We start from the raw sequence: 22835 nt of genomic DNA, 5'->3' as shown, positions 1-22835 counted from the left end.
TTAGTATCTGCAGCACATGATCAGTAGCACAGTAATATGATAGTTTTGATAGCAGTGGTAACAGTAGCAGAAGTAACGGTAACGATGATAGCACTTCTGTAGCAGTTAAAACAACAGTAGCAACAATAGTAACTTAGCAAGCACAATATGTGAAAAACTCGTAGGTACTGAATCGGTGATATTGCTGGATAATATTCATCATATAACAGTCACAACATAGGGAGACATAGAACTAGCTTCCATTCATCGATATAATGTAGGCATGTATTCTGTAAATAGTCATACGTGCTTACGGAAAAGAACTTGCATAACATCTTTTGTCCTACCCTCCTGTGGCAGTGGGGTCCACAAGGAAACTAAGGGATATTAAGGCCTCCTTTTAATAGAGAAACGAAACAAAGCATTAACACATAGTGAATACATGAACTCCTCAAACTACGGTAATTACCGGAAAGAATCCCAATTATTGTCACATTGGGGTATGCGGATCCTAACAAGTAGTAGGTGCATATAACTTGCAAGATTGGATCGGGAACATGGATATAATGGTGAGAAAATAAACGGTTCAGATCTGAAATCGTGGCACTCGGGCCCTAGTAACAAGCATTAAGCATAGCAAAGTCATAGCAACATATATCTTCGAACATAGTGGATACTAGGGCCAAGCCCTAACAAAACTAAATCGATTATATGATGAATCTCATCCAGCTCCTCATCGACCAGCAAACCTAGAAAGGGATTACTCTTTCCCGGTGGAGAGCATCATGGAATTCATGATGGAGGAGGATTGGTGATGACGAACACCAAAGATTCCCCTCTCCGGACCCCAAACGGACTCCAAATTAGGCCTCCCGATGAAGAACAGGAGGTGACGACAACTCTGTATCGTGAAACATGATGAAACTTCCTCTCTGATTTTTTCTCCGAAACTAGGATTTTATAGCGCTGGAATTAGGGTCAGCGGAGCCACATGGGCTCCACTAGACACCAGGCCGCATGAGGGGCCTTGCGCGCCCTCATGTCTAGTGGGCGCCTATGGCCTCCCCTCGAGTAGGTCTTGGTTCTAGTATTTTTTATAAATTCCACAAAAAATCTCCAAACAATTTCATTCCATTTTGAGAACTTTTATTTCTGCACAAAAACAACACCATGGTAGGTATGCTGATAATTGCGTTAGTCCGGGTTAGTTTCATTCAAATCATGCAAATTAGAGTCGAAAACAAGAGCAAAAGCGTTACGAAAAGTAGATACGATGGAGATGTATCAATGCTTGAGGTGATATTGGAGTATCTAGGTGACATTAGGGTTAATTGATATGGATCATGGGTGTTATTCTAGTACGAACTCTAGGGCTATTTGTGACCAAAGTTGTCAGAATCGTGACTCAAGTCTTAAAATCTTACGATCGAAACTAGCCCTCCGATTCTACGATTTTGCTCATAGAATCTAAGTTTCTACGATCCTAATAGTTAAGATTCTACGATTCACGATCCTAGCAATGTAGCTCCGATCCGATTCAGAATCGCGATTCTGACAACTTTGTTTGCGACACCAATAGGAATAGCTCAAAAGATTGATCAGAAAGAATATCTTTGAGGTGGTCCACTGCGTACAACAATTTCATCTTATGTACTCCACTACTTATGAACTTCGGAGTGATTCTTTGTTGCATGTTGATGGATGATCATATGATTCTACTATGTTAGCATTGTTGAGAGATTGCACTAATGAAAGTATGAAGCCTAGGCCTTATTTCCAAGAATTTATACAACGTTTTGCTCGTTGTGTTACACTTGTTACCTTGTTGTTTTTATATTTTCAGATTACAAAAACCTATATCTACTATCCATACTAGACTTGAATCACCAAGTCTTCGCCGAACTAGTGCACCTATACAATTTACCATTCTATTGGGTGTGTTGGGGACACAAGAGATTTCTTGTATTTGATTGCAGGGTTGTTTGAAAGAGACCATCTGCATTCTACACCTCTCATGCATTGATAAAAACTTAGGTCATCCACTTGACGAAAAATTGCTACTGCCCTACAAAACTCTATGCTTGGAGGCCCAACAGAGTCTACAGAAATAAAGTTGTGTAGTATACATCAACCGCCCTGTCGCAATGATAATCCCCAAGTGTAAGGAATCATCATAGTAATTTCCAAAGATGGTAGTGATTTCTTTGTCATGAACTTAATACATAGAGAGGCAATCATAGAAGCGCTCTTGAAGTGGAGTAATAGTAGTAGGTGCAAGCAGGAGTCGACTGTCGGTGTCAAAACCGACGGATCTCGTGTAGGGGGTCCCGTACTATGGATCTTGTATCGATGGGTACCAGGTGACAAGGGAGATGGTATTTACCCAGGTTTGGGCCCTCTTGATGTAGGTAATACCCTACGTCATGCTTTGTTTGTATTTATGATGAAGTAGCAAGTATATAGTTGATCTACCTCGAGATCATATGATGTGGCCTAAAACTCTAGGAGTAATGATCTTAAGCTGCCTTACGGACTAAAACCCTCTAGTTTATATAGATACCACGACTACCTAGGGTTATGTGTCAGCCCGAGACCGACGTTCCAAAAGATTCCCCTTTATTCCGTTTTCGTCGCGAGTCTATTTTGTTTTGTCGCATCATGCACATCTTCTGCATTGCATCGGCATCTCCGTTGCCGCCAGTTTTCAAAAACTTGCATCCGTTGTCAGTTGCCGATTCTCGTCGTTGTCCGTTCTCAGCCCGACCACACACGCACGCGCCCGCGGCATCGTCAAATCCCTATTTTTAAAAGTGTGCATAAAACTTTCTCTGATTGGGGTGAGATTTTACGTGCGGTGTTATTTTAATATAGATAGGCCGCCTGTCAAGTTTCGTCGCAATCGGAGTCCGTCTGGTACCCAAACGGTCGTTCGTAGCGGCACCGTCTTCGGTAATTCGTCGAACGTTTGCCGGCATTTTTAAAAACGTTGCCGCGTCGCCCGTTTTCCCCCTCGTCTCCGGATAACTACTCTCCACAGCAAACGCTAACCTGCCTCTCCGATTGGACCGTACGATCACGATCGGAGGGTCGAAAAACCCCGAGATACCCTCTAACGTAGCCCCTTCCTATAAATAGATGCTCTCCCATCCATTTTAGGCAAACCCTAGCCCTACCTCGGGATCTGTCCCCCACCTATCCCAACAGACGCCACCTCCACTCACTCTCTCTCTCTCTCCTCCCACCAGCCCCAGCCACCGCGGGCCCGACAAGCCCAGATCGGGCCCGGGCAGGCCCATCCAGCGGCCCCCGCCGCAACGCTCCAGCGCGCCCGAGGGAGGTCCCATGCCCCCGAGGAGTAGCCTCGACCTCGCCAGGGAGCCCTCATCGCCGGCCTCCACCGGAACCCGCCGGAGCCTGCAGCGCGTCCCCACGCCCCTTCCTGCCGGAGCTCCGCCCTCGCGGCCGCTGCAGGCGACCGGATTCCCCAAGGACCGGCGGAGAGCGCCTCCATGGCCTTGCTCCTCGTCCGTGCCAGGTCCTTGTGCAGGGGCTTGCTCGCCCCCTCGTCGTCGCTCTCCGGCGCATATCCAGTGGCGCCCTCGACAAGAACCGGAGGCCTCGACCAGATCCGGCCGCCACCGGAGTCCGGCCACCGCCGGAGGTCGGCCGCCCCCAAGCCCTGTCGGCGGCAGGCTGCCTGCACGCATCTCCTGCGGGAGGAGCAAGTCGGTTGCGCCTGGCCAGCTAGCTGGGCCGCCGCCTCGCATGGGCCGGCCAGCGCCTCGGCCTACCCCGACCTCCCCAGGCGTGCCTCACCAGATCGCCTCTCCACCGCTTGGGACAGGCCCACGAAGGTGCGCCAGCCTCGGCTCTCCTAAGTTGTGCCCGAGCGGCATTTAGTTTACCTGCGCTGCACTGTAGGCCTGGTTAGATTAATTAGTAATTTAGGAATTAATTAAATTCCAGAAAAATATATAGATGTTAATACGTCCATAACTTTTTAACCGTAAGTCGGTTCGCGACGTGTAGCATATGTATCTTGGCTAGAATTTCGCGTAGAACACGAATTTGAAACTTGCATAATTGTTCGAAGTAGTTTGCCGTGCCGAATGCATAGTTTAACGTGCAGTTCCAATAGGATAGACACCCGTATTTATTTTTCGCGTAAGTCCGGGTTGCTCGAATGACGTAGTAGAAATGTCCATGTTTTAGGAACTCCTTTTCCATGTATTTTAGATTAGACGTTGGTATTTTTGTGTGTAGGGATTACGTGTGGTATTATTTTTGTTGTGCAACCCCACATATTTTATATGTTTTCGGGGTAGAAAATCCATAGGATTTTTTTGTGCAATTAGTTTTATCTTTTGAGCAAGTTAGTTCGCGCGATATTTTGCCATGTTGCCCTCTTGTCTTTTTCGTAGGATTTATTCCGCGCTTTGTTTGGAGGAGTTGTCAACTATAGAGTTGTTCTTTGATGTTTAGTCTAGCCCCTGGTATTTCTAGTTGCAATAGAAATGCATGTTTAGTCTAGCCCCTGGTATTTCTAGTTGCAATAGAAATGCCGCTGGTATTTTCTTTCTCTCAAGTTGCTAGGAATAGTGATGTTTTAGAGATGCTGAAATATTTCTAAGTCTGAAATCTGTTATATTTTGTTGTTGTCTTGTCTTGCTTCTATCTTGTGATCTGTAGCTCTTTTGAGATTGGTGCAATGGAGTTAGTTGTAGACCTTGTGATTCTCTAGCATGCTGTGAATGTTCATGCCATTTCGAGTCCTGTAGCTATTGGTTTTGCTGCTGTCAATATGCCTTCAGATCAAAAACTGCAGCTTCAAAAACTGCTATTTTCACTAAGTCTGAAATAGTGTGTGAGATGCCATTTTGTGACTTCTTTCCCTAGTGATCCATGATGCCATGATAGTTGTTGTTAGTTGTTTGTTGTAGTGATTCTTTCCCTCCTTCGTGTCATGCCTTGGTTGATTATATTTGAGTTGTGTAGCTCGTAGTTGTAGGGTGTAGAAAGGTGCTATGTGGCTGATTTTGGCAGATTGTAGTGATTTCTTGTTTTGCTCGTAGCTTTTGAACCGTAGCTCCGTTTTGATCGTGTCCTATATGAAACTTGCTTAGAATCTCGTGTAGTTTCATTTTCTATTGCTGGTTGTATGTTTTGAAGTGCTCGTGACCGTCGTTGCACACATATTGCATTCATGCCGTCATATCTTGCGGTGCTTGTATCTTTTGATCCGTAGCTCCGTTGGAGATGTTCTCTATGTGTAAATTGCTTGTAGCGACGCGTAGAATCACGTGGACCTATTCTTTTTTTGCTGTTCAACAACTAATTAAATGTGTTAGTTCAGGTCCGGAAAGAATTGTAATTTAACATCTGAGGTCGTCTCGGAGGTGCTATATGTCATTTCCGACCTCATTTAAAATGCCTAGATAGGTAGATTAATTGCGCTTCACCTCTTGCCATGTTTAATCACATTTAATATTGCCGAGTACCTCATCGGGATAGAACTAAATAACTCGTATGTGGAGTTTCGTCAATATGCAACTCATTGCATATTGAACTTCACTTAATGCGTAGTGTTTGATTGTCGTGAATTGCCATGCGTGTCTTGCATGTGTTTAGCTGCTCATGCATGATATGTGTTGTGCATCCTGTGGTGAATATCATGTGTTGATTTGTCTTTCCGGTTTGCTTCGTCTCGATAGAGTTCCGCAAGCGTGTCGGATTGTGAGGACCCGTTCGACTACATCGGTTCGTCTGCTTCACGGAGGCATTCTTCTTCCAAGAGGGATACCATTACTATCATTGCCATGCTAGTTTTACCGTTTTTTATCGATTATGACTCGTTGCCTACCACATGTTAAATATCAGCCTCTCAACAATGCCATGATGACCTTGAATCTGTTCAACCTAGCAAACCACTGATTTGCTATGTTACTGCTTGCTTAACCCTGTTGTTAGCGTTGCTAGTTGCAGGTGCAGTTGCTACCATGTGATAACATGGGTTCCTTGTTATATCACCATATTATTGCTATTTAATTTACTGCACCTATATACTTAGTAAAAGGTGGAAGGCGCGGCCTTTCTAGCCTGGTGTTTTGTTCCACCTTTGCCCCCTTAGTTTCGGCTACCGGTGTTATGTTCCATAATTGACCGCTCCTAACACGATTGGGGTTGTTACGGGGACCCCCTTGATAATTCATTTTAGATTAAAGCTGGTCTGGCAAGGCCCAACTTTGGTACTACATTTGCCCAACATAATAATTATGTTAAATTGAAATGCATAGGGAGTTAGCGCCACCTGAGGAGTAATTCTACATAATACAGTGGGGCCAGTGCTAATGGTGCTGGTCCAAAATAGAGCATCGTGCGGGGCCAACCCGGGGCAACTCGGGAGATTTCTATCAGGCCACCGTACGCTTCGCTTATCCGTCGTGTCCTGAGAACGAGATACGCGGCTCCTATCGGGATCGTCGCCACGTAGGGCGGCCTTGCTGGAATAGTTTTACCTTTGACGAGATATCTTGTGCATGGGGATTCCAGTGATGCTTTGGGTAATCTAAGAGTTGAGGTTTTCCACTAAGGTGTCCGATGAGATCGCGAGTGTCGTGATCGAGGATTTATGTGCGGCATGTGGTAATCTGTGATGGACTAGTTGGAGCACCCCTGCAGGGTTAAATCTTTTGGAAAGCCGTTCCCGTGGTTATGTGGCAACGTGGAAACTTTGTTTAACACTGGTTCTAGATAACTTGAAGTTAACTTAATAAAAATATTCCAACTGTGTGCGTAACCGTGACTGTCTCTTTCGTGAGCTCTTTCTCCGATCGAGGACACGGTGGGGTTATGTCTGACGTAGGTAGGTGTTCAGGATCATTCGTTTGATCAACCGTAGTTCACAATCCATTATGCGTAGATCATCCTCCTCTTTATTCTTGTACTCGTAAGTTAGCCACCAAATATATGCTTAGCCGCTGCTGCAACCTCACCACTTAACCATGCCTCACCCATTAAGCCTTGCTAGTCTTGATACCTTTGGAAATGAGATTGCTGAGTCCCCTGTGGCTCATAGATTACTACAACACCAGTTGTAGGTGTAGATAAAGGTTACTTGATGCGAACGCGTTGATTTTTCATTTGGAGTTGCTTCTTCTTCTTCTTCTTCTTCATCGATCTAGGATGGGTTCCAGGCCGGCAGCCTGGGATAGCAAGGATGGACGTCGTTCTTCTTTTCTCGTTTGTTCTCGTCCGTAGTCGGACCCTGCTCTTCTTCATGATGATTATGTATTGTACTGCTATGACTCTGATGTAGCTTGTGTCGAGTGTAAGCCAATTCTATATATACATATCTTATTTTCAGTACATGTACTTGTAACGATATCCATTCTTGCGACACGACGAGATGCGCTTCTATCCATGACGAGGCCTTAGTGCCAAATTGAGGATAGGGTCGCATCTTGGGCATGACAAGTTGGTATCAAAGAAGTATCGACCTAGGAGCCCCCTTGATTGATCGAACTTGGCCGAGTCGAGTGTAGTGAAAAACTATTTGAGTCTTAGTTATATATCGGAGAGTAGGATTCTTTTTTCTCCACCTCTATGCTCTGGTGAGGAATCTTGACGTAATATTTTAATTCTACTCCTCTTCTCACTCAATTTTTTTAGGATCACGCGGATATTTTTGGAATCTATATGATGTCGACGTGACGTAGTTCTGTCTTGGTGCCTCCTGTCTGACATGATTTTCTTCCGGGGAGTTAAGCTCCAGGGGATTCTCGAGCACATCGTTATCATTCAGATTTCTTAATATCTCTGAACGAAGTATGTTCGTAATTGCTTCAATACTAGTAGTGGCGAGATAACCCCGATGTCCCCAGTACTGGTGCAGATTGTTCGGGAGTACTGCCATACTTTGTATCGTTGTGATCACGAGGGTGTGTTGTAGATGAAGGTCCGGTATTCTGGTTGTGTGTTGACAGATGTGATACAAGTGACGGGTTAGTATAGGAGTTGTGTGGTATTACTCCTTGTATCCATGTACCAGATTGCATGACCAGTTATTTCGAGAATTCATAGGTGGGAATTCAAGTAGTTGCTTATAGGACAATCTTCCAACAAATGCATGATGTTAGGTTGGGGTTCAACATCTAGTGGATTCATTTGTTGACGGTCGACTTACAGTGGTTCTTGTTGTGTCTTAAAGAGTCCTTGTAGCTTGCTACGACTCGGGGATGCTTCGTATGTAGGGTGCACTACCTTGCACTTGATGGCTACTTTAAGGATCGAGCCCGTGCGATCCTGTCCACGAAAATATCGGACGAAATCTTTCTCATCAGTTTGTTCTGGCTTGTTTCATAAGCCTCACCTTTGTTTTGTTGGAATATGGTAATTCAAGTTGCTTCGATGTCAAGTGGTGATTTCAGATCTTTCCAAGAGGTGTTCTCATATTTTTATGTGAATGCTAATTCTCTTGTTCCATCAGTTGTCTTATCAATTCTTGTCAATCGGAGTTGTTTTGTGTCAATTCTTTTCAACCGGTGTGCTTCTCTTCAGTGAATTCAATTCTTTCCAATATTGCAAGATAAATCTCACGTGTCCCAGTTGTCTTTGTTTTCCCCGCCCTCACTCCCTTTTCTTCAGTGATTGGATTTCATCCAAGTGTATTTCATTTCTTTATAGCCTCCGCTATCTTTTCTTCCGTGTCCTATCCGGTGATTCTTGTGAACATTCTCAGGAGCTTCGTGTTCATCTTTATTCAGTCTTGTTATCTTTTCCGGTGAATTCAATGCAATTATTCATGTACATCATATCCTTTTCGTCCTTGTAATTCTTTCCCATGTTGGAAATTATTATCAGTCTTCTTGTTATTCATTCCTCTCTTTTCTATCCGGAGTGTTGAAGATATTTCAGTAGTTTCTCGTTTTCAATTCTTTTAATTATTTCAAGGTGCTCAACCTCATCTAGCTTTCTTTTACTCGTGCAATATCTCTCTTTCTAAGCAATCTTTTCAACGGTGGTTTCTTTGAGTGGGACCATAACCCACAGGTTCTTTCCCAGGATCTTTCCAGGCTCTTTTAATCTTTTCCCGGAGATCATTAATTCTTTTCAACTATGACGTAAGTATGAATTTCATCAGTCTTATTCCTTGTTCAAGATCGCTTCAAATTTATTTGTCGTCATTGGCTAAATTTTTCCTTGTTCTTATTTCGGAGTGTCTCAGCTATTCTTGGTGTTGTTCCTCATCATCATTCTCAGCTTGCAAATTCGAAGGAGTGTTTCTCTCAGTCTTGCTCCATTCTTGTGAAGATTGTCATCTCAGCTTCATGTTATCCTCTCATTATTCCCAATCATGAGTAATCCCTTTCTTCCTATCCGATGCATTTCTGAGTTGTTTTTATTTCTCATTCCTCCGAATGCCATCATTTCAGAAGATTCTTCGTTCTCAGCTTTCAGCTTTCATCCTCAATTCTTCTCAATTATTGTCTCTTCATTCGTGTCTCACTTATTCTGGCGCCTTGTTCTAGTTTTTCTCTCAGGTGGCTCATGATCTCTTCATTCTCTTGTTTCTCCATTAATTCGTGGTGTTCCCTTTCAATTGTGAATTCTTACCGGTGCTTCCTTCAATTATGCTTCAAGTGGTGTTTTTCTCTCCGTCTCTCCAAGATTCTTTCAAGAAGAATAATTGGTATGCTAAATCCGTTGTTTGTCATCAAATAAACTTGATGAAGGATAAGAATAACATAACTCTTATTCTTGTTTCATCCAATGATTTCAATTCTTCTTCCGGAGTGGCTCACGATATCAATTCCTTTTCTCTAGTGTTCTTATCTTTCTTTTCCGGAGTTCCAAGTTTTCTCAAGTATCTCTTCGTGTTGCTTCATCTAATCTTGGCAAGCTCATAATATTATTCTTTCTACCTTCATATCATTGCATCATTCATTTGTATACGGAGGTCCTTCATGGTGGTTCATCAAGGTTTCAATCCATTCTCAAGTGTTCTTCAAGATTCTTGTTGGAGAACCTTAAGTATCATTTCTCTTGCATTTACCGGGAGCTTCTCCACCACCATGGACGTCTCCCGGATGTGTCATGAGTAGTTTCCCTTGGACCATGAGTCCATGACCAGTAGCTATGTGATGTATTCTCTCCAATCCTGTGCTTCAATAGTTAGCCCTTGTGATCTTCCCTACATGATCAAGGCATCTATGTAATCCTCTTGCTTTTGCCATGCTCAGTTTGTTGGGATCCAATGGATTATGAGATTATGTTCAGATTGTTATGAGTTATATATTTGATTATCCTTTTATATTATGTTCCTTAGTGATTCTTGCATGTTCTCCGTTGCTTTTAATTTCTTTGGCCAAGTAGTAGATCGTAACTCCAAGAGGGAGCGTTATGCATGATTGTGGGTTCGGGCCCCTCGATGTCTAGCTTGAGTGACATAAACATGAGACTAGGGGATGTACTTGTTGACACCAGGGAGAAAATAACGGTGCTTGTGACCAAGGTTGCAAGGATTGTTTACCTTACACATAGTTCGTTAACGCAGTTGTCCGTTGCATTGAGTTTACACTTTGGGTGGGGCTCGCAACTTAATACCGGAGAGATGTTCTGGATAGATATCTCAAGGTGGATGATTAGTAAGTAGATGCTGATGAATAAACGGTCTACTTGTCTTTGAGTTTGCCCATTACTATTGAACCTCATACTATCAAGGAGCATAATTAGCATTGCGGTGCGATTATAATTCTATCTATTGCCCAACTATGATTTGTTTACCCTAGCATAGTTGTTTATCATCTTTTGGGAGAGAGACGTCACTAGTGAACATCATGTGACTCCGGTCCATATCACCACCATTGCTTACACCTCCACCATTTACCTCTTTATTTACTTTTCCGTTGCAATCACTATTACCTTGCCGCTTGTGTTTTGATCCTTTGCAAACTACAAGGCCGAAGAGATTGACAACCTATTTGTACTCGTTGGGACCAAAGTTACTTGTTGTGTTCTTGCCCCATTCTGGTCTTAAAGAGTCCTTGTAGCTTGCTACTACTCGGGGACGCTTCGTATGTAGGGTGCACTGCCTTGTACTTGATGGCTATTGTAAGGATCGAACCCGTGCGATCCTCTCCATGAAAATATCGGACAAAATCTTTCTCATGAGTTTGTTCTGGCTTGTTTCATAAGCCTCACCTTTGTTTTGTTGGAATATGGTAATTCAAGTTGCTTCGATGTCAAGTGGTGATTTCAGATCTTTCCAAGAGGTGTTTTCATATTTCTATGTGAATGCTAATTCTCTTGTTCAATCAGTTGTCTTATCAATTCTTGTCAACCGGAGTTGTTTTGTGTCAATTCCTTTCAACCGGTGTGCTTCTCTTCAGTGAATTCAATCCTTTCCAATATTGCAAGATAAATCTCACGTGTCCCAGTTGTCTTTGTTTTTGCCCGCCCTCCCTCCCTTTTCTTCAGTGATTGGATTTCATCCAAGTGTATTTCATTTCTTTATAGCCTCCCCTATCTTTTCTTCTATGTCCTATCCGGTGATTCTTGTGAACATTCTCAGGAGCTTCGTGTTCATATTTATTCAGTCTTGTTATCTTTTCTGGTGAATTCAATGCAATTATCCGTGTACATCATATCCTTTTCGTCCTTGTAATTCTTTCCCATGTTGGAAATTCTTATCAGTCTTCTTGTTATTCATTCCTCTCTTTTCTATCCGGAGTGTTAAAGATATTTCAGTAGTTTCTCGTTTTCAATTCTTTTAATTATTTCAAGGTGCTCAACCTCATCTAGCTTTCTTTTACCAGTGCAATATCTCTCTTTCTAAGCAATCTTTTCAACGGTGGTTTCTTTGAGTGGGACCATAACCCACAGGTTCTTTCCCAGGATCTTTCCGGGCTCTTTTAATCTTTTCCCGGAGATCATTAATTCTTTTCAACTATGACGTAAGTATGAATTTCATCAGTCTTATTCCTTCTTCAAGATCGCTTCAAATCATCCTTGCATATATTTTCTCCACTGGATTCTTGGCGAGCCTTGGGGGATATTTTTACGGGTACAAAACTAACTTCACCACTGGATTCCTTGGGAGATTCTACCCCAAAATCATATATAATATGTGGGCACTTACTTGGAACAAGTGACCACAAATTAAGGAAGAGGAAACTACTTCAAATCATGCCTACTGAATAGGGCATCATTTCACGTAGTTCCACTATATCAACAACTACAAAGGTTGATCTCATGTGCACAATGACAAAGTGACATGGGGGTTTGAACCCCATGTTTGTGTCATGCACATCAACTTCACAACCCCTACTACTAAGCTTCCCACACAAACAAAATACCATGCCCTCTCACATATGGTCATGTGGAGGTGCAAGGCTTGCTTGCAAAGGTGGGTGAATTCTCACACACACACCTACTCCACTTCACCCACAAGCACAACATGCTCAAAACCAACACCACACACTTACACATGTAATCAAAGCAACCATAAAGATAAAGCCTGGTATGAAGGACCTATCCTTTTTATGCTATTTGAGTGTGTGGTGTTAACATATATCATGGGCTAAATTTTTTATGCTTCATGAAACACCTTGATATACCAAATTGATAATGTTAACATACCAGTAGGTCCTATCATTTTTACGGCCAAGATTTTTTCCCTTTCAATTATCCGTTTCTTTCTATCCTATCCTTAAGGGTTCTCAACATTTTCTTATGGTACTTTTCTCACTTGCTTCTAATGTTGCGCCAGGAACAAGGGTTCTCACTTCCACGTATCACCGTGGAGAACTCAAACCGATGCACCAAATGCAATGGAAAGGGCACACGGAGTGCCCAAATCCTTCTCTCCCAAATCCCACCAAAGCAACTAATGCTAGGGAGGAAAATGAGAGGATCATCGAGCTAAGCAACTATTGCTACGAAAAAGCTCCTCCTAAAATAATGTGGCGGAAGACTCTTATTCTCTAGCTCAAGAGGTAAATAACATGCTTTACCGTACACCATTTTGTATGGAGACATGCCCATGGGATTCTTATAGGCAGTTCTATAAGCCCACAGTGCATCATCGAGCTTCTTAGACCAATTCTTTCTAGACCTGTTGACACTCTTTTGCAGAATTAGTTTAATCTCTCTGTTGCTTAGCTCTAATTGACCACTGGACCGAGGGTGATAAGGAGACGCCCCGATATACATATTTATAGTAATAAAATTATATGATGTGAAAATATATGCAAGGATGATTCTAATAATCCTTCATTCTTGAAAAGTATATAAAGTTTGATTCTAGACAAACCTAATGCGCAGAGTAAATAAAAACAAAGAGAATATTAGATATCATAGTATTATCTTTAAATATGACTAGAAAATTCCAAGACTTTTTAATGCCTTTTCTTAGTACTTAAAAAGATCTTAAGGTTTCCGCTTCGTCTTTTTCCTTTGTCCATGAATGGACACAGAGAATGCATTTAATCCATACAATACATGCTTCCAAAAGAAAAGATAAAATCTTCACATGTTAACGGTTTTCACTATCATTGACTGTACACATTAGGTAGATTTAAAGTATATCATTAACTCTACACACCACAACAAAGGATAGGTCCTACTGGTATGCCACCTTTATCAATTTGGTAGATAAGAATCTTGGAGAAACAGAGAGAAAAACACCACTTGAAGCATGACTGGAGGAAGCACCGGTAAGAATTCACAATTGAATGGGAACACCACGAATTAATGGAGAAACAAGAGAATGAAGAGATCATGAGCCACCTGAGAGAAAAACTAGAACAAGGCGCCAGAATAATTGAGAGACGAATAAAGAGACAACAATTGAGAAGAATTGAGGATGAAAGCTGAAAGGGTCGTGTCCACCGTGGGTGGCAAGGCGGACGACCAGTCGACGATCCAGAAGCAGGCGAGCATGCTCGAGCGGGGGTGCGAGGTCATCGTCGCGACGCCGGACACGCTCCTCGACTGCCTGGAGAGCAGGTACGCCATACTCAACCGGTGCAACTACGTGGTGCTCGACGAGGCCGACAGGATGATCGACATGGGGTTCGAGCCGCAGGTCGTCGGCGTGCTCGACGAGATGCCTCCAAGCCACCTGAAACCGGACAACACGGACGAGGAGCTGGACGAGGCGAGGACATACATGACGACCCACTTGTTCAGCGCTACCATGCCGCCGGCAATGGAGCGGCTCGCCAGGAAGTATCTCCGGAACCCGGTGGCCGTCACGGTCGGCTTCGCCGGCAAGGCGGCGGACCTCGTCGCCCAGAACGTGGTCATGGTGAAGGTGCACGAGAAGATGCCACGGCTGACGAGGATCCTCGCTGACCTCGGCAAGGACAGAAGGACGGCCATTGTGTTCTACAACACGAAGAACTCCGTGGAGAAGCTGACCAATGATTTGGAATACGCGGGGTTGAGCAGGGTGACGGCGCTGCATGGGGGGAAGTCGTAGGACGAGAGGAAGGCCAGCCTCGACGGGTTCAGGAACGGCAGGTTCAACGCACTCGTGGCCACCGACCTGGCCGCCCGCGGCATTGACGTCCCGGAGGTCGCTCACGAGATCAACTACGAGATGCCCAGCTCGATCGATCTGTACACGCATCGTATCGGGAGGACCAAACGTGCCCGGAAGAAGGGGCTCTCGACATCGTTTTTGACCATGGAGGACACTGACATTTTCTATGAACTTAAGCAGATGCTTGTGCAGAGCAATAGTCCCGTGCCGCCGGAGCTTGCGAGGCATGAGGCGTCAAGGTTCAAGCCAGGGTCTATTCCTGGTAGACCTCCGAGAAGAAATGGCACCGTGCATGCATAACACTGATCCAAGAGGAAGGAACCAAAGGCGCATCTTCGTAACAATATGAGAAGAACTTGGACGAGAATGTTAGGGAACCAGATGAGGTACAAGCATTAATATTAGTCAGAGCAATTTCAGTGTTATTCTTACATTGGAAAACCACGTTTCTTGTTTGTGGTAAATATATTTAGTGATGATTCGTATCTGACCTTATACTAATACACCCTGGATGTTATGATCAATCTTTGTCATGCCCAAATGTAGACCTTTGTCAGCTTTTGAAGTGTTTGATTCTTTGATTTGATGTTTTAAGCTCTAAATGCGCTTTTTTTACATGTAAGGCACTAACACGTTAGTATTTTAGAACCATTTTTCTATCATTTATGTAGGAGTCATCTGATGTACCTGATCTTCATTACCTTCAACAGTTTAGTTTTAAGAGGTGACATTTACTTTCCTATTCTTTTTTAATTTCATCTGTACTCCAGTTGTGGATGGCATTTATTTATGCTTGTTTTCCGTTATATATGATTTATTACTAAAATCGGTGACATTTCAATATCAAGTTCAAAGAACCGCAAGTTGTCAAACATCTCAACTATTAAAGCAGGATCGAACGTCGTGATGGTTCGACGTGGCAGCGATGGTTCGACCTCTCGTTCGCTCCCCACCTCCTTCCGCTGACACTTCCATCGATTTTTTCCATCCCTCCATAAAACAGGCGATTAAATAAAGAAAAGAACCGGTTCACTAAAAAAGGCCCTAATTGTATCTCAACACACGTACGAGATTCATCCAACAACCACAACCCACTCACGCACCTCCCAGGTCCCTATCTCCCCCAACTCCCTTGCCCAGCCGCCACGCCCCCGCTCTCGCGTTGGCCTCGGCAGGGACGCCGAACCCATCGCGTTGGCACCTCCGCTACGGTGATTTCTTCGTGCCCCTACGAGAGACATATTAGAAGCTACGGGCGATGGGCATTGGCATCTGCGCACACCTCCCCGCCGTCACCGGCGACCGGGACGACTGCGCCAGCGAGCGCCGCGCATTCGACGCCTTCTCGCAGGACTCAGCGGCGCTGGCGGCGGCGGCCGCGCACGCGTCCGCGCCCAATACGCCGGCGCGCCGCACCACCACCCTCCGCGTCTTCCCCAAGTTCAGTTCGCCTCGAGCCCTAGTGCTAACCGCTCGCCGCGCTGCAGAGAGAGAGAGCCCCGCTGCCGCCCCCCGCGAGTCCGGCGAGATGGTGCTCGCGCAGGTCTGTACCCAATTATCATATTAGGGCCAATTATCTTTTTCCATGCTAGATTGGCAAACCAAGCACCTGCTCTTGAGTTTTGGTTACTTGTCAGCATTTAATCTGGGTACTTGTCTTGTCATTTTCCCATTTTGAAAATGCTGATAGGAAATACTTGTCAATCTTTCAGATCTTATATACTGTTCAGAAGCATATACTTTAGGGAGGTCCCAAGCGTCTACCTTTCACTGTGCCGTCCTTAGTCCGATTGCGTGGGGTTGCTCGGCGAGGTGGCTCTGAGCGAAAGCCTAGATGGCACGTCGTCTGTGGACGTCGTTTTCCACCTTGGTGGTTGTTGTGGACCCTCTCCTCGCCCAGCACCTTCGGACCATGGCCATCGGGCGAAATCCTAAGACTCCAAAGCGAGTCGGGTAACGGCGTCGTTCCCACGTCGCTACCCCCTTGGGATAGTATTATAGTTGTGATGGATAGGCCGCAGGGAGCAGACATTTGAGAAGAGCGTGGCAGATGGATTGGAGAACCGACGAGGTCACACAGATGGCGATAGCAGCACATCAGAGTTAACTTCATATTCCTCGTTGACTTGCAGGCTTGGCTTCTTTCCCATCAGTTCAATACTTCCAATTGTTCCAGGGTAACTATATTAGAGACAAACATAATCCAGTGAGGTATGTACTTTGTTTCAATAATATATCTCAGATGTTGAAAGAAGATTATATAAAAGAGGTAAGATGAATTGAAGAAAATAGGAGAGGCCTCCACCTGTACTAATCAGTTTGAATTGGCTTTTGAGAATCTCTAAAAGTGGAAACCATGTTGTTGATATATCTGTGATTGATAGTTTATGCGGTGCTGCACAATGCTAAATAAATATGTTCTTGCCAAGAACAGAATCTTCAGTAATCTGACTTCAACAAAATAATATGGCAATAATTTAGCATCTTTTCACTGATTTTCAATATATGCCAATATATGAGCATCTTTTTTCACAAGTTTTAAAAGGAATAATTCAAAATCTGCAGATGATCACTATAGTGTCAAATCCAATTTCTTTTGCCATCTTATGGGTGAAAATGCATTGTAAAAAGTGAATCATATCAGCGTTTCCCTAACCTTGAAATTGATGCTTGTTATAATGTGCAGACTTCCAAATTAGGACAATTTAGATCATGATATGATTTGGAGAGTTGATGCATGATTGCAGATGGCTACCAAAATGGAAAAAAATCAATCGTCACCAATTTAGAGGTATTTCACATGTGCAGGTTTGATTCATGATTGCAGGTGCATGTAGGATTCAATTTATGCATGAAAAGTCTATATATGCATATCCAATAATGATTACTTTATTTTCAAATTCAAATGCGCACCTGTTGTGCGCATGACAAGTGCATGAATAAAATAATATCATGTTGCGTGCATATTGCGCTTTTTTTGAATAGTGTGTCATATTTCAATTTTTGTGTTTGAATATTGATGTGTGTAGAACTACTTCCTGCAGTGAGTGAGCTAGACTGCATCACGTCTTCTCACAGCCTACCACCGCCAGTCAAGTATCAAGCTGGTTCTCGATCGTTATCGAGCTTGACGAGTACTTCCTCTCTCGCTGCTTCGCCGATCCAAGCCCCATTTGCGTGGGAGCTACTTTTTTTGACAGATTGGAAAAGGAGTTGCTTTGATAGGAGAAAAGGAACCCGAAGATCGAACGTGCATATCACAAGAAACTTTCAGTGAAATGTTATTATGTACATTTCCGGTGTTAGATGTTGAGAACCTGAAGAATATACACACACACTTATATATTCCGTGTGATGATAGTTTGTTGTCATAGTTTTCTGTTAACCAGGAATGTTGGCTCTTAGTGTCATGTTGAAACTTGGAGGTCATCAAATCATATGCTTTTTGGATTGTATACTATATAATAGAAGATTTTGAAAAGAGGGCTTACACACCATGGCAAGGAAAAGGTGAAGAGAAAGAAATGGCAATGAGAAAAATATCGCTTTATCTTCTTACGAGAAGAGAGTGGTTGAAGAGACACAACAATTGCCTCTGCAGGAAGAAGCATGAGGAAATAAATTAACGTATAGAGAATGAATTTGTTATTATAGATATCAAAATCACATGATGTCATGTTTGAAAGACACTTTTAAATTAAAACAATTATTTAATAACAATGTGTTTCGTTGCTCCGTGGCAACGCACGGGCAGTAAACTAGTAGTTATAATCTCGAAATAAGTAATTTATCACAACTAAAAATAATTAAGCAATTCATTATTTTTTGTTATGGATTATTTACTAGCTGTATCATTGTGCGGATTACTTGTTATTCACAATGTCGTGCCTGTTTCCCGCCCCTGCCTGGCAGTTACGATGTTGCGGTAAAGTGTCCATTGTGGCACAATGCTAATAACCGTTCATTAGTTTGAAGGAAGAACAAACTTGTACTGTTGGTGGTATAAGAGCATCTGCAAACCTTGCAAATTAAGGTAAAGGCAAGAGCGATGCTGCGGCCAACAAGAAGATGCCATAAAGAAGAAGACGGTTGTCAAAGAAGAAGAAGAAGAAGAAGAAGAAGAAGAAGAAGAAGAAGAAGAAGAAGAAGAAGATGCACCAGCTAATATCAATAAATTGAGACCATTCCTGCCGGCTCATGACGTGATGCTCATCTAGAGGCAGAAGAGACATGAAGAAGAGGAAAGATAAGGGACTCGTGAAAAGGAGAGACAATGAGTCTTATCTTCCTAGGTCCAAGAAAACTCCTATGGATTACATGTTTCACACCGTTGAGCATCTCTATGAGATAGTGTTGCTAGAGAAAAAAGATAGTAGTCAGTTAGATGCTACCACTCAAACCAATGAGTTTTCTTGTCAACCATGTGATGGAGTGATGCATATAGTTTTACTAGATATGGAGGCGGAGATGGGGGTAGGACGTCACTAGAGATAAATGAAAACTTAGCTGGTAGGCAAGATCAAGATGGATGTATGCCATTATCGAGGATGGTGGGGCCGTCGACGGGTGCTTGTTTCAGTAGATTCAGACAATCCAATGCAAGCAAAGGTTTGATTATATATGTAGATTCACATTACGTATGCATTATGTGATCTTCTATGTTTCCTTTCATTGGTAAAATAACTTTCCTATTTGCCACATGCCTTAGTTTTAAAGTGGGAACAGTGATGTGAACGCTTTCAGTAATATGTATATATAAGCCAATAGGCCATGAAATCTAGATTCTTGTCTTATAAGAGAACATATAGTTCTTTTGGCTTCGTGTACTTGTAATTCAGATATCTTATCTTATACAGTTTTTGTGCGCTAAATGTGATTTCCATGAGAGGTTTCCTGATAACGCAATGTTTGGCCTATAACGAGACGTTACACATGAAAGCATATGATATTGTGCTTTGATTCATCAATAAGTTTAATACTTCCTTACATTTGTGTGAACTAAAAGTGAAAAGTTACTGCAGTATTAATTCAGTGTGTAATAGGGCCCTTAGGTCCAGGCATCTTGAGCTTGAGGTAAACATAGCATGGGCGGGCCATGAATTTGGCGTACCACATAATGAATCAAATAGGTTGAATAAAGTTGTTAATGTTATTCTTACGGATAGGAAACCATCGAGGAAACTATACTCTAAGGACTTCGGGAGGATCAAGAGCCAGGCGTCTTCGAGGAACGACTCTTCAAGCCTTCCGCGACGCCCTCACCCGAGGGCCAGGCGCCACGAGGAGAGGAGCTCCCCCAGCACCGCCCTCAGGGGCTCCGGATTGCGGCCAGCCCTCGGGGGCACGGGTGGTCTTGGCCCTGGAGGCGCAAGCCGATGATTGGATGCAGGAACTCGGGGCGCACCTGCTCCACGGCACGTTGCTGAGGAAGGAGGAAGACACGGAGCGCGCAACACAAGAAGCTTCGACCTACTGCTTGCGGGATGGCGACTTGTACCGCTCGCGTCCGAATGACATCGCGCTGCGGTGCATCTCCACGGAGCAAGGGCGCGAACTACTGACCGACATCCACGGAGGGGACTGCGGGCATCACTCCTCTTCGTGCACGTTCACACGTAAGGCATTCAGGCTAGGCTTCTATTGGCCTACAACATTGGACGACGCCACCGAGCTGGTTCGATCTTGCGAAGCCTGCCAGTTCCACGCCAAGCAGATTCACCAGCCCGCGCAGGGCCTCCAGACCATTCCGCTTTCCTGGCCCTTCGCGGTGTGGGGACTGGACCTAAGTCTTGATTCGGCGTTACCACATGTTTCAGGGTATTTTGAATTTTCACCGAAGATATATTTCTATGGGACATTGTATTGTAGTTTTTACCAATTACAGTGGTATAGAGATATTTTATTTGTTGGGAAGTTATTGCATAGAGGTATTGTAAATATTTTGGATGGGAGATATTTTTCCTTTAGGACGTTATTTCCTTAGTTTATACTGTTTCCATGTATGTTGGTACAATTTCTTTTATGGTACTGGGCATTTTTGATCGGAGAGATTATTTTCCTATGAGGTAGTCGGGAATTTTAGTTTATCACAATAAATGGACGGTGCGAACTTGTTTTCACTCTTACGCCCTCAGATGTATATTGATTCATTTCGAAAGAGCTGAACTTAATTTATTTTTTTACCGCGTTAAGTAAATATGTTCATGTCAATGAACCATGAGTACTGTTACTAGCAAGGTTATTTTTGGTGAAAAGAGATGGTGCTTTGAAGGCCGACGAGCTTTGGATGAAGAAGAGACCGGCTTAAGTGTTACTCCCTCCGTTCCTAAATATAAGTCTTTTAAGATAATTCACTAGAAGTCTACATACGAAGCAAAATGAGTGAATCTACACTCTAAAGTATGTCTATATACATCCGTATGTTAATGAAACCTTTTTAAAGACTTATATTTAGGAACGGAGGAAGTAGATAGTGCTCATGCATGGGTTCTGGATGATGGGATCCACAACACTATCAATTAGATACATGAGACAAAAATAAATATCAAACAGATGTTTAGCCAAACGGGTGGCATTTATTTATTGCAAACCATGGGGCATTACAGCTTTATTTATATTAATATTACACACGTGCACATATGTATATAATCACTTAACAGTATTTGATCGAGCTGCAGACAGGCGATGCTGTGGGATCCCATCGTGCTTATTCATTACACACATATGTATAGCCAGCTAGCTAGGTAGCTGGGGTTTAACGTAGCATGCAGATGGAGTAGAGGTATGCATGCCCGTGTGGACATACTATAAGTTATTGATTCATGGCTTCGGGTTGGGCGCGAGGCCGACATAGACGCCGAGGGCGACGAGACCGTCCCCTCCGGAGCGGCCGAAGAAGCCGACCACGGCGCCGTTCTGGTTGCCGACCACGGCCTTGTCTGGCAGTGGCACGCTAAAGACAGTCCCCGAGAGGCGCCCGTACGGGCCATGCACATACTTCTTGTTGGTGGTGAAGCGAAGCGAGTTCACGCCATTGTCGTCGTCAAAACTGGCAAAGATGTTGTCCACGTACTCGCCTTGGTTCAGGTCAAACTGTATCAACGTGCACGGATACAGTTAGGAGGACTCACAAGTGAGACAACCAAGTAGAAAGGAAATTAAGAATGAAGTAACGTCAGTCATACGTACGGTTTGCTTCCCTCCGGTGGTCGTGCCCCAGGTGTCGGTAGCGATGGAGTCACCGTTCTGGTCGACGTAGGTGAAGGAGAAGCCATTGATGCTGTGAGCGCTGTAGACAGTGACGCTCTTAAGCTAGACGGACGTTGTGATGTTCACGGGTGTGCCGCCGGAGCCGCCCCACGGACCGATCATGACCGGCAAACCATTCTTCTCCAGCACGTACACGCGAAGCGCCTTGAGGGTGTCGTCGGAGCGGCCGAAGAAGGGGACCACGTCGCCATCACCCTGCGGCAACGGCACGCTGAAGGCGGGCCCTGCCGGGCTGCCAAAGGCGTACGACTGCTGGTTGATGATGAGTTGGAGCGAGGTGATGCCGGCGGAGTCGTCGAAGGTGCCGCTCACGCAGTTGACCTGGTCCTCTTGCGTCATCTCGATTGTCTGGGAGAGTTGAGGGTCGATCTTGCCCCAGGGACCGACGAGGACTGGCTGGTCTTCCTGGTCGACGTAGACGAAGGAGATGCCAATGATACGGGCATTCTCGAAATCCCATCCCCAGCTAATGGTGATGGTCTTGAGGCGTTGGGGCCTGCTGCCGATGTTCACGTCACGAGCTTGTCCGTCCAGTGCACCCCATGGACCAACCTTCACCGTGTCCTACGTACATACAAACATGCATGCATGCATCAAGAATTCATGCATGACACACACACACCCATATTGCATTAAAAGGCACGCGAGTCTTACCGCCATATTCTTGAGCTATTGAGCGTGAAGGAGAGTGTGTGTGTCTCTCTGTGTGTGTGTGTGTGTGCAAGTTGCGACCTTGTGATGGATCCAATGTGTTGATGGAAGGCAACCTATTTATAGGGAGTTGGCTGTGTGAGCATGGATTAATCCTGCTTTTGCTTGATAGTTCATGTGCATGTATTGCAGTCCAACTTGACGGCTCCTGCTCTGCTCGTACGTACCTGCATGCATAGCCGGCGAGACGGACGTGTAAGATAAGACCACTCTCTGTAATTGTCCATCCACTGCACGCGAACCAGCTTCAAGTGAATTATAGCGTATGTCAAAGTCACATGTAACACACGGCTAGCTAGTATATACGTGCTAGCCATCCATCGTGTAACACGGC

General features: G+C 44.1%; 1 pseudogene; it reads left to right on the top strand.

Moving 5' to 3' along the window:
* Positions 1-13840: 13840 nt before the first annotated feature.
* LOC123441578 lies at positions 13841-14821 on the top strand (annotated as a pseudogene).
* The last annotated feature ends 8014 nt before the right edge of the window (positions 14822-22835 follow it).

This window comes from Hordeum vulgare, chromosome 3H, assembly GCF_904849725.1.
Source record: "Hordeum vulgare subsp. vulgare chromosome 3H, MorexV3_pseudomolecules_assembly, whole genome shotgun sequence".
Classification (NCBI taxonomy): domain Eukaryota; kingdom Viridiplantae; phylum Streptophyta; class Magnoliopsida; order Poales; family Poaceae; genus Hordeum; species Hordeum vulgare.
Note: the sequence above shows the minus strand (reverse complement) of the source record. Positions and strands in the feature narration are given on the sequence as shown.